Consider the following 13282-nt stretch of genomic DNA (forward strand, 5'->3'; position numbering starts at 1 on the left):
TTGGAGCAGGCTTCTGTGGTCCCATGGTCTTCTAATGAGGAGCAGTTAAATGAAATAGACTCACTTATGCTCTGTCCTTTTTACCTTTTATCACTTGTATTTTTATATCATTAAAATGGGTCAATTTACAGTACTTGAGAGCGAGTCCATGAACTGTTGACCTCAACACAACTGTAGAGAGTCAGCTTTTGGAAAGAAAAGGTAATTCCTTCCCTGAGTTAAACACACCCAGAAACTCTTGGTCTTTTAAATGTCTTGAAAAAAATTCATAAAACTTTGAAATCATTCAGCAGTAACTTTCAACTATTACAATCTCTACTAGTAAAAAAGAACATTTTTTTTTTCTTGATGATTTATTGGTATCTCTGGGCTCCAGAATGATCATCTAGGATTTATGTCTATGAAATATGTGGTAACAGGATTTATTGCATAGTTAATGCTTGTCATCAATCTTACCTTTCAAGTTGGTGGTCTCCATTAAGAAACATTTTAATGATAAACAGTAAGGCACGCCAACCTTCCTATTAGTTATCTTCTCTGTACTGAATATTAAGGTGTTGATCATCATTTACACAATGATTATATTTCATTATAGTTACTCTCATTTAGTGCAACTCAATGTCAGACTGTCCACTGCATGCATTATACAAGTCAATAAATATAGTTGTGTGTATTTTGGGCTTTTAAATGAAAGTATTGTAGCAGCAAGGTAAATGCAACCCACTTCAATTTAGTTTGATTTTTCCACTAATATATGAAATCCTGTTTGGAAGCCTGGTATAATGTAAAAATCATGGACTTTGTAGTGGTGTAGCCATATATTATTAATTGTGTAATCTTATACACATTATTTAAATGCCCTATTATTCCTACTATGAGGCAGGCACTGTCAAAGGCTCTGGGAATGGAACATAAAGAAATAAAACCTGGCTTTAAGGTGCTTAGAGTCTAATGAGAGTGAAGAGTGGAGGTGCGGCAATCAAAATCTCAGAAAGTTGTTGAAATTAAATGAGTGAGTGTGTATCCAGTGCACAGACAAGTGCCTGGTAACCAAGACAAGTTATAAATATTGGTTCTCCCTTTCCATGTTCCCTATTTGACTTCTTTATGGCAGACCTGATTCCACAAAGTGGTAATTTGGTACAGTTCCAAATTGCCTTGGTAACTGGAGTTTTGCTGAACACGAAGTCTTTTTTGGGTCAAGGTGTACGTTTAAACTGCTCCGTATACGCATTCTCTTTAACATGCAACCTAGGTTTCACTGCAGAGAAGCAATTTTGCAAATATCTAATAAAATTTTCTGCTTACTTGAATTAAACAAATTAATCATCTGTTTTTCTTTTGAATGTAACTCAAGGGAATGAGAAACCAAGCATCGTTGAGATGTATTAAATTATTAGCTGGCATAATTTTTGAGAATTTCTGTATAACTATACAAGGTGTTCATAATACTCAAAGGATCTTAATTTTCTAGTGAGTAGGAAATAAGCTGCTCATTTTTTAGACCTTATTTAAATATTTCAAGCTATTATGATTTGTTAAGTTTCATCTCTAAATAGTTTAAATGAGAACCAAATGGGCCAAATCAGCAATCAGTGATTAAGAAATTTTAATGCCCATGGTAGCATATTATATTTCTTTTAATATATATTGAAAGAAGAGAGCTATTTTTTTTCTCAAGGAGTTTACTATAATTTAATCTTGTGACTATTCTTTGAATTCAAAGACCTGCCCTCAGTAAGGCATATTCTTTGAATGGTTTTTACATAGCAACAATGAGATTCTGTTCATTTAGCTACTTACTTATTTGGCACTTAGACTTAAAGTGTGCCTGGGCCCAAAAGGAGCTAAACAGAAACTCATACACAGTATGGCCATGTTTATTAATATAATAATTAGTATAAACATGGCCATATTTTAAAATGCAGTTTGTGGTAGAGAATGGAGTTTGTTCAATCAGCACAAGAAAACATGAAATAAATGTAAGTGTGTATTTAACTTTACCATATCTACTTAAATACTTTCCTTTTTGAACAAATATTCTATCTTTTAAATGCATGATAATTGAACAATCATGTGGAGTATTATTAAGGTAATGTACCAGCAACATCTTAAGGGCTGGGCTTCTGGAATCTTCATAACCGCAAGTAAAAAATACTGAAGAGAGGAACAGCCTGCACTTTTGTGCTACACATTCTTTTCCCTCTCAAGAAGAGTATCACTAGGACCCACAATTTTAAAAATTTGCTTTATATGCAATACAAAGCAGTACCTTTTCAATGGAAAAATCTGATAGGTATTTCCTTAACCAAATGATCAAACAGCATTTCCAACATAATGGGATAAAATGGCCTTTTTTTTTTTACCTCCAATGTGATGCATTGAGAGACTTACAAGATCATCTATGTAATATTCCAGCAAAAATCTTTTTGACCTGATCTGTTTTGATCTGTTCATTAGGAAACAATCCAAATTGCGAGACATACTATAAAACAAGTGGTCAGCACTCTTCAAAAATGCCGATGACATAAAAGGCACAAAGGGGCTGGTGAACTGATTAGATTAGGTGAGACTAAAGAAATATGACAACTAAATGTAATATATGATTCCTGATTAATTTCTGGATAAGAAAAAGAAAACGAAAAGAAAACAACTATCAAGGACGTTATTGGAACAATTGGCAAAATTTGAATAGGGACTGTATCTTAGACACTAGTTTTTTAATTAATGTTAAATTTCCTGATTGTGATCATTGCATTGTGTTGTGTAGGAGAGTACCTTTGTTCTCTGGAGATGCACGCTCAAGTATTTAGGGATGAAGTGTCAGAGTCTGCAAGTAGCTCTCAAATGGCGAGGGGAAAAATATGTATATATAGAGAGGAAGCAAATGAGGCAAATTGTTGAAACATGAATCTAGGGTAACGGCAAACAGGTATTCAATGTATTATTCTTACCACTCTTTTGAATGTGTGAAATTTTTCAAAATAAAAAATTTGAAAAATGCATATACAAATCGGAGAGAATTAGCTTGGATAAACAATATAAAGTAGTGTGAGTCCAGTTGTTATCAGTCATATCAGGCTCAATCCTCATTTTCCTAATGAACGTTTTTTAATGCCATCTTTACTCTCTGGATGAAATCCATAGATAATATAACCCTACTTATGCATATGATTTTTAAAAAGGATATAATGCCTTATTACATAAAAGAGAATAAAAGATTGTGTTCTTCAGTGGGTGAATTCTTGGGCATAACTGCTCTCTTAGAATAATGTCCCCACAGATTTCCAGAACTTCCCCCAGGGGGTGGTACTGCCCCTGTTGTGAACAACTGGGTTAACTGCTCCGATGGCAGGGATATTACCCTGAGACGCCACTGAGATTAAAACATGACTGTGTGCTTGCTGAGTGGGTGAGAAGGCCCACGAGCCATCAATCTGTATGCATTAATTTGCCTGAAGATTTTGAGGTTTTGGCTATATTGGGAAGGAGAATTAGTGGGTGCCTAAGTGACTGGTGAAATATGGAAAGTGCTGTAGGGTGTCTGTTTTCCCACTTGGTTCCCGTAGATTTTGTTTAAGCTCCGTGGAGAAATAAGCTGAAGAAGCTGTTCTTTTCCTACGGTTTCTGAGGGAGATGTAAACACCAATGTATATTTGTGTATTGATATGGTGACAACACAGCTGAGTGCAGTTTATTTAGTCTCCCTTAGTTTCTTAAAATTTATACAGTGGAGGAAGTTTTTCCCCATGCCCCTGGGTGAAACTTGGCATTCTCGTAGCTTTTCTGATTATTAGTATGTAACATGTTACCTAATAGTCAGTAACTCTAAGTTACCCTGATAGAGTAATTTAAAATGTTTACTCCAATATGTTAGAAAACTCTTCATTCCAAGGTACAGACTTCCTGTTCTGTGGTTAGGGCCTGTGGTGGGTGGGCCCCTACCCTCTTGGGAGGAGGGTGTGACTGATTTCTTTCCTTCTTCATGTTTTTTTCCTCCCTCCTGCACTAGCTGCTCTTATTACTGACTCCTCCAGATGGAGTTGAACTTGGAGTGGAAAAGGGGAAAGGAGGCCAGAGAGTTTCACTGAGTGGGTCTTAAGATGATTTAAAGCTCTCTGGGTCTGGCAGATGTAGAAAGTTGATTGTCCTGTGGCTGCATTCATGGCGTTTGGAGGTTCCCCTGCTGCACCATACTGACTGTAATGTGTGTGATTAATTTTCTTCTTTGGTTGCCACTTGCCTCTCAGCCTTGGTTTTCTGGCAGGCTCCAGGCTGGCTCAATCTCCCATTAGGGCCTGCATTTGGTCCGTGGAAAACATTCATGAATACTTTGACACATAAGGCTGAAGAGGGCAGAGCAATCCCAACATAGCCACGTCTGCATTGCTCTCTCCGTTGGAGCACCCAGCTGGTCACATGGTAATTGATGAGAAACCATTAGATTTTTCAGACAGGTGTCAGACTCTGGTCCACTGTTTCTTCCAAACTTCAGAAGATACCTGTCAAGCTTTGCAAGTGATCCCTTTGGAAGTCCTCTCTGCAGGCTCGAGGTGAAGGAAGGAGGGTTGCACTTTTGCCCCTCTCTGTTGGGGAATGGGTGGTACTCATAGCACTCAGTTGCTGTGTCCAAATATTTCCACAAATCCTCTCTGACTCTTCAGTGCCTTGATTCTTTTATATTTTTGATGTGAATTTAGAGTTGTCCACCTTCCTTTCAAAGTTTGCACCTTGTTCTGAATCCTCACTTTGGAATTTTGTATCTGTTTTATGGTTGAGCCTCAGTGGAAACTCCCAATTTAAGATTCATTCCATTCTCTTTAAGTTCCCAGGTAGCAGGGCTGTGGGCCAAGGAGGCTAGCAGTAGTGGAGTCAAATTTAAATTTAACTTTGACTTCCACCACTAGTTTTGCTATGTTGGACAAAGTTACTTAACCTATTTGTAAAATAAAGGTAACATATATTAATAGGGTTGCTGTAGGAAGATTTATAAGTGAGTTAACTAAAACCATAACATTAGAGTATTCTGAATTTAACTATGTATTTACCTTTACCAGTGGGATTTATGCTTTCATATACTTTCCTGTTACTAATTAGCATTTTTTCATTTCAGCTTGAAGAAGCCCTTCAGCATTTCTTGTAAGGCCAGTACAGTGATGATGAACTTGTTTAGCTTTGCTTGTCTAGAAAACTTTTTATTTCTCCTTCAATACTGAAGGACAACATTGCTGGATGGAGTACTTGTAGTTGGCATTTTTTTTCTTTTAGCAGTTTGGATGTGTCCTGCCCTTCCCTTCTCGCCTGCATAGTTTCTGCTGAAAAATCTACTGATAGTCTTACGGGGTTCCCTTGTACCTAACAAGTTGTTTTTCTCTTGCTGCTTTTAAAATTCTCTCCTTTTAACTTTTGACAATTTAATTTTAATGTGTCTCAGTGTGGATCTCTTTGGGTTCCTCTTATTTGGAACTTTCTGGGTTTCCTGGATGTGGATATTTGTTTTTTTCCTCAAGTTAAAGGAAATTTTCAGTCATTATTTCTTTGAATAAGTTTCAGCCCCTTTCTCTCTTTCTTCTCTTTCTGAGACCCCTATAATGCAAATATTGATCTGCTTGGTGGTGTCACATGAGTCTCTTTAGCCATCTTCACTCTTTCTCATTCTTTTTCTTATGCTCCTTTGATTGGATGAATTTCACTGCCCTGTTTTTGAGTTTGCTGATTCATTCTTCCACATGACCTAGTCTGCTGTTGAACCCCTTAATTGAATTTTTAATTCAGTTATCGTATTTTTCAGCTCTGTGACTTCTGTTTGATACTTTCTTATGTATTCTCTTTGTTGATATTCTCACTTTGTTGACGCATTGTTCTCCTGACCTCGGTGAGCATCTTTATGACAGTTATTTCAAACTCTTTATCAGGTAAATCACTTATCTCCATTTCGTTAAGATCTGTGTCTGGAGTTTTATCTTGTTTTTTTGTTTGGAACATATTCCTCTATTTCTTCCTTTTCGTCACTCTTCTTGTTGGTTTCTGCATATTAGGTAAAACAGCCACCTCTCCCAGTCTTGACAGGGTGGTCTCATCTAAGAAATGAAACTTATCATTCAGCCTGGCCCTAGCTTTTGGTTCTCTCTCAAACCTTTGTGATTGTCCGAGTCACTTTTTTGTCCTTAGTGGCTCCCAATAGTTTAGGGTGTGCCAAGACCTGTCAGTGTCTCTAAGGGGAGGATCCGCCTCAGTGCCTAGATGTAGGGTAATTGGAAGCCAGACCCTCAGGCAGCAGCTTTTAAAGTGTGCAAATATGCCTCTTTCAAGGAAGGACTTGGAGATGAGTGTTTCTGTTTGCCGTCTCTGTGCTGAGTCCTGGAGCAACAGATACAGCAAGTCCTCAGGAGCTGTTGAAAAGCTTTTTTTTGGTTTGCTATAATTTTGTGGGTCTTGTGGACCCAAGTGTCATTGGCTTTCAGAGTTAGGTGTTTTAGGGGCCTGTCTGTCAGATGGAAATCTTAAAGATTGAGGTGCTAGATGTTTTCAAATCCTTTGCTTCTCAGGGAGAAGTTGGGAGTTCCCTCCCAATTACATTTGCCATGCTGGGTGGTATGGTTTATTGCAAGAGTGTGTCTCAGCCTTTCCTACCCATTTTGATGTGGGTATTTTCTTGTTCACTTGATGCATAGGAGTCTCTCAGCCAGTTTCTGAATTTATTTCAGAGGAATTTGCTCCATGTATAGCTGTAGATTTCGTGGGCCTGTGGGAAACATTGAGTTCAGGAGCCTCTTATGTCACCATCTTGGACCAGAACATCTAAAGACTTAATTATCTCATATAACAAGAAGTCTGGGAGTAGGCAACTGCTTGTCTTGGTTAACTGACTCAAAATTGTTATGACCAGCCTCTCTGCAATATATTTGGCCTTCCTTCTTGGTCACAAAATATTTTCTGCCTTTCCAGGCATCAGATCTTAGTTGAAAGTAGGAAGAAGTGGGAAGAGTTGATATTGGTCATATCTGACCTTTTATAAAGAATGCTAATATTGACAGAAATTGCAATATGAAATTCTAAAAATAGAATTTCAAAATGAAATTGTAAAAAATCTTAGAAAAAAAGGCTTTGAGGGTACAACCACCAGTTTCGTGTATGCTTACACATACAAGCTTTGATTAGCTGGAAGAATTTGGGAATAAATCTCTCTGAGCTCCAATTTCCCCATCTGTGAGCTGGAGATAATAATACCTACCTCATATGATTGATAAATATATATATGTGTGTGTGTGTGTGTGTCATATCTTTGTTGAGATATATATACACACATATATATATGTTACATCTCACACAATAAGGTGCTTAATGAATGATATTCTAATGTAATGGTATTATTATGATAAATATTGTATATTTTTAGATATTTAGCACTGCTGACATTGAATGTACATTAAAGAAGAGTTTACTAACAAATATTATATTTTATGCTGAAAAAAAGATTAGGGGATGGTATACTTTTGGAGAAGATAAAGAAAGAGTGTGCAAGTAGAAGGTTCATGTATGGATCAGTGATGATTCCGGCAAGTTAGAGAATTAAAAGTGTGAACTGAGGAGATGGGCCTGGAATTGCAATTTAGAGGAGAGATGTTCTTTGGTAGAGGAGAATAAGAAGTTTCACTATGTGTGTAGAAGGGAGAAACTGAGGAAAGAGGCTCATATTTGGTCTAGAAGTGTTCAAGCTAGGGAGAAGAGTGACATAGAAGACTTGAGAACCCCCACTGTGGAATTCACTTAATTTCCCTGGTTGTGCACCTTGGCTTTCTCCTTCTTCCAGCTTCTACCACTTCTGGCTCTGACTTCCCCTTGGTTAGGTTTCCACAAATTTTGACAAACTGTCAGGTAGAATCTCATATAAGTCCCATGTGTATTCTGGACATTGTTTTCTCCTGAGTCCAGGCTCTGTTTTTAGTATACAAGGTATTGTTCAGCTTTTGGTCTTTTAGAATTTCTCAGCATAGCTGTGTGTGTCCTCTTTATACACGTATATAAAATGTGTGTTTGCCTGTATGTGTATACACGTGACGTATGTGAATATGCACATGTATATTTTGTCATTTCTAGTGTTTGTTGAAGGATATAAAGAATGTGTAGTATGTGTCCGGTTCTCCATCTTGAAACTGGGAGTCCTTTAATTAAGACCTTTTCTATTATACTGTGGTCAATGATAGAAACCAAAACAAGGGATGGAGGTGAGAATAAAGCAGGAAATAAGAAGTAGGTGTATCACAAAAAGTAACTGAAAAGTTAACATTTCTATTAGTATTCTCACAATAAAGAGGCGGTGTGTTCTTAATGATGTGGCATTTTATAGTTGTAAAGAATAATAAAATATTAAATTCTTTAACAAAATCTTCCACCTGCCGTAGAACTCTGGGCACAAGTTTATATTTTCATTCAAATGATGCTGCTTTTTTGGTGAGAGAGGGAGGTGGAACCCAACAAATCCATTCCCCTAACTGACTGAAGTTAAGAAGATAAGTTTTTTCTGAGAACACGACTTGAATTCTGTTATGAAATCTCAGCAGAATGAGCCGTGTCAGTGTGGAGTCCAATTTAATCATTACCTCATTCGTCTCATGCTAAGTCTTTGCTTTCACCTTTCTTCATTCTTAGAGTAAGCAATCAATCTCTTAATTTTACGGAATTTTTAAATGACTTTCCTCTAGGTCCATATCACATTAACACAGAAATCATGTATGTTATGCAAAAGAAATAGTCAAAAGTCAAAACTCTGTGAAAGTATGAATTAAAACTAACCTAACCTTAGGCTTTCAAAATAAGGTCACTCTAGATCTCTACAAAGACTAACTTTATTTTTTTTTCTCCTCATCTCTCAGATGGTTTCTCACTCCGAGTAATTATAAGTCCTGTAGTTTACTAACCCTCATTGCTATTAAGGTTTGTTAACATGACTATATAACAAAGAAATATTCCAACACAACCAGTTTAAATGTCTCTGCTCTAGGTATGTAAATATTAAGGTGGTTGGCAGAAGTTCAAAAGCTGCAATGGTGTTTTGGCTTAGAAAGCTGGGTTTGAGACTAAGCTTACTGAAAGAGAGGCATCATCATCATCGTAACTGTTAACGTTTAGTGAGCACTTCCTGTGTGTCATGTCCTATGCTAAACATTTTTCATGCATTATCTCACTTAATTTTTACAATGACCCTGTTAGGTGGATACACTGACTGCCCGTGTTTAATGCTCCTATTCTACAGATGAAGGAACTGAGGCTTGGAGTAAATAAACGATTCAAGGAACACCAAGGCTGGCACATTGTCCAACTCCAGGGGGCACCATCACATCACCTAAGAGACAGTGCACCTCGGAGCTGAGCAGTTCACACTTTGCACAGTTATCACATTGGTCCTGTTGATACCGTGCAGGGCTAACAATCAGTTTCTGTTCTTTCTGACTCCAGAGATCACATGCTGTCTCTACTGTATATCATTGGAGTTGTGGGCCCAGCTGGAAGGAACAAGCACAATTCTTAGTCCTAGAGGACAGAAAAGCGAGTCCTGTTAACCAAGTCTCAACCTAGAATCTGAAGGAAATTTGTATTATCTCAGGTTCTTCTGATTTGGAAGTGAAAATAATCACACCCACCCTTTTCCTATGATGCAGAGTGCTGGTAAGTTTTCAAACATTTTCCAGCAGCCTTCAAAGCTGTAATCTAGAAGAAGGACTGTAATCTGGCTGTAAATGCTGTAATGATTTCCTTTAATAAATTCTGTTTAAGTTCATGACAAACCTGACATATGCTTAATTCTATATCATTGTTAAGGGACAAAGTCTAGAGGATCGCCCGTTTGTTTTTTTAAGAATGACACATGATAGGATTTTTAATTTACACAGTTCATTTTAGCAGATTTGGTATAAGACTGTTGAACCTTGAGTTGACTGGAAGCATGCAATGAGTGTGTTCTTATAATTTATTCCATTACATTTCACAGTTAGCTATCTAAATCTTTGGTCTTTTGACTTTCATATTAAACAAAATAGTCTACACAATGCTGTAACAGCATTCATTGTCTTTCAAAGCTAAGAATAGACAATAAATAGTGTGGCATTTTAATTAGATACTTGCCTTCATGTGCATTTCAGCAACAATCTAGCAAAGCTGAATAATAGATGACAGTTTGATCTGACTTCAGACATCCCATCCCTCCAGTTGCATCACAATAGATAGTGCAGGAATGCAGGATGAGAGCAATTTTATTCACTTTTTAAACTGTACCTTGCTATTCTTTCCCTATAGCTAGTCTGATTCACTCAGTGGTTTTCTATCCTTTCAGCAGCACAATAATGCTTGTCAGTAGAGTACCTGCTATCTTAATACATAATTACTTTCTAAAACATTGCTATTAGAAGATGAGATAATGAGATAATTACAATCCAATTTATCCATGCTCTCCCTCTCTCTTCTTTGTCTCCCACACCTGACAGGTAGGTGCTCAGGGTCCTGGGTCTGGGCTTCCCTCCTATGAACCTGGGACCAGGTGACACTACCCTCTCTTGGAGCATGGAACAGAATAGAGGAATTCACAGGCTGCCACCTTGGGCCAACCTCTATCAAACCTGGACAGACCATCCAATTGGATTATTGATCCAAGAAGGCTAAGCAGAGAGGGAGAATGAGGGTGGGAGACAATAGGTTGAAAACACCAGGGAAACCGGGTAAATGCTAGAGAATTTGAAGCAAATGGTGGGAGCCAGATCCAGGAGTTACTGCAGCCTTGCTGTGATAGATGTTATGTTCCAATCATAGGCAAGACATGATTCCTACCCTCAGAAAAGCTCAAATAACATGACAACTACAATATTGGATGACATATGTTAGAATAGAGCTGTGTAGAAGGTATTGTGAAGGAAATTAAACTACCTGAGGTAGATGGGAACAAGAGGAAGGTCAGGGACCATGGAACAGGGAAGAAGATGTGGGAACTGAGCCTCGAAGGATGAATGGGATTTAAATAAGCAGAAAATAAGGGAGAACATTTCAGAAAGGGACAACCTAGTGCAAATTCACCAAGTTATCATATAGCAAATGGAGATGACAAAGATTTCAGAATGGCTGTAACCCAAGGTGAGAATGGAAGAGATCCAAGAACTTATTCTGGTGAGGTGGGAAGGAGCCAGGACATACAAGGACATCTATTCTATATTCACTAGTTAGGGCTTTATCTGTGGATAATAGGACTTGTTAAAGATTTTAAGGTAGAGTAGAGAGGTAATCAGATTTGCTGTGTAGAAAGACTACTTTGGCACACATATGGAGGATGCCTCACAACGACCTGACATTGGAGAAAGGAGATTAGTTCATAGGCATTTGCAATATAGTCTATTCAAGAGATGAAAAGGACCTAGACTATGGGAGTGGCAATAGTAAGTAAAAGATATATTCAACAAATATTTTGGAAATAGAATTTTGAAAACAGGTCATAGATGGCTACTGGATTTTGGATGGGTGGAGGGAACACAGGAGGAGAAATAGTTTGGAGAATGGTCAAGGGAGATAAACCAAATGAATCTGGTTTTAGATTTTCTGAATTTTGAGAGTTCTAGGGCATTCAGGAGGATATTTCCAAAAGCAGAATAGACCTCAGGAGAGTGGTGATCCTGGAGATAAATCTGAGTGTCATCAACTCAAAGATATCAGAAGACTTCGTACTCTGGATGATATTAACCAAATTGATGTGAAATAAGTTCTGGAGATGTAATGCACAGCATGATGACTATAGCTAACAATACTGTATTGTACATTTGAAAGTTATTAGGAGAGTAGATCTTAGGTCTCATCACAAGGAAAAGACTTGTAACTATATGAGATGATGGATGCTAACTAAACTTGTGGTAATCATTTTGCAATATGTACCTATATGAAATTTTATGTTTTACATTTTAAACTTATACAATGTTATATGTCAATTATATCTCAATAAAACTGGAAAAATCAATAAAAAAATAAAGGCCGAGGACGAAGCCATAGAGACCACTAATATTAAAGGGGAGAATGGAGTGGATATTGTTATGAAAGCTGATTGTTGCAAAAGTTTTCTAACAGCAGCTTTCAGTATTACCAAAGGTGTCTGAGAGTAGGTGAGGGCTGCGGAGCATTGTCAGATTCGTCAGCAGTGGTCTCAGGCAGAGCACTTCAGTCGAGGGTCAGTTGTGGGTTGCGGAGAGAATGAAAGGTGAAGAAATCAAGATTGTTACTATTCCGTTTTTCTTGAAGCTTGACTATGAAAGGAAAGACAAAAGGATGCATAATAGCTGGATGTGATAGGCAGGCCATGTATTATTTTTATTTAACAGATGAAAAAACTGAAGCTCTGAGAGACTGTAATTTTCCCATCAACCACTGGTCAGGAGCAGAGCCAAAGTGAAATCCCTAGCCCTCCAGTTCTGAATTCAGATTCCCTTTTCCTTGCCCACCTGAGTAATTGAAGGATCATCATTGCGGTGGACATAATCATAATCAGTTAGTATAAATGTCACTATGGTTTATTTCATCCAAAGGCTAAAGTCTTGTGGGGGAGGGGGTGGAAGGGAAGGGGAAGAATTTTTTTCCCTTTTGGTCTGAACTTGTGAAATGTGGATGGGAAAACTTTATTTTAAGCCTCACTTGGCATGTTTCCTTGGCTGTGTGTGAATGTTCCGGCAGCCAACTCCTGTTTTCCTCCTTAGCTATAGCCCTGACAGCGTTTTGCTCCTACTGTGATTTCAATTTATGACCCGACCAAGAATGATAAAAAGTAAGTTGCATTCCCAAGTATATCCATATTACAGGCCAATTATTTAGCTGCCTGAAATACTATGTCACTTGGACAACATGCATCAGATAAAACCTTACTTCCTTGATTAAAGAAATGCATTTTATTTGGTGTTTTCTTTAGAGATTAAAGCAACTGTTCTTGCAATGATGCACAGGCTGTTGGAGTCAGAGCAGCCATCTGCACTGATGAGGCTTATGTAACGTTCACTTGCTTTCATATAAGGATAAGCCTCACATGCAGACATGAAGACACCAGGTTCTGTTCCCATCTCAGGTGCTGTGAACTTGGGTCAACAACTCGGGCCCTCCTCACCAAGGACCTGGGATCCCAGACTTAGAATTAGATGCAGTGCTTTGCCGTGCTTGGAAACAAAGTTCGCCTGGAAGGATGGTATCCATCTTAGAAAGGGTTAAGCCAATAGTGTGCATTCACTTATCTTGTGAATGAGCCTGACCTAAAAATGGACTT

General features: G+C 37.9%; 1 long non-coding RNA gene across 1 annotated transcript in view; it reads left to right on the plus strand.

Annotated features, from left to right (window-relative positions):
* Positions 1-340: 340 nt before the first annotated feature.
* Positions 341-13282, plus strand: part of LOC139041106 (uncharacterized) — a 215867-nt gene continuing 202925 nt past the window's right edge. The window contains exon 1 of the long non-coding RNA XR_011495709.1: positions 341-9669. This is a non-coding gene — a long non-coding RNA (uncharacterized lncRNA). The remainder of the gene's footprint in view (positions 9670-13282) is intronic.

This window comes from Equus asinus, chromosome 20 (genome assembly GCF_041296235.1).
Source record: "Equus asinus isolate D_3611 breed Donkey chromosome 20, EquAss-T2T_v2, whole genome shotgun sequence".
In the NCBI taxonomy this organism is placed as follows: Eukaryota; Metazoa; Chordata; class Mammalia; order Perissodactyla; family Equidae; genus Equus; species Equus asinus.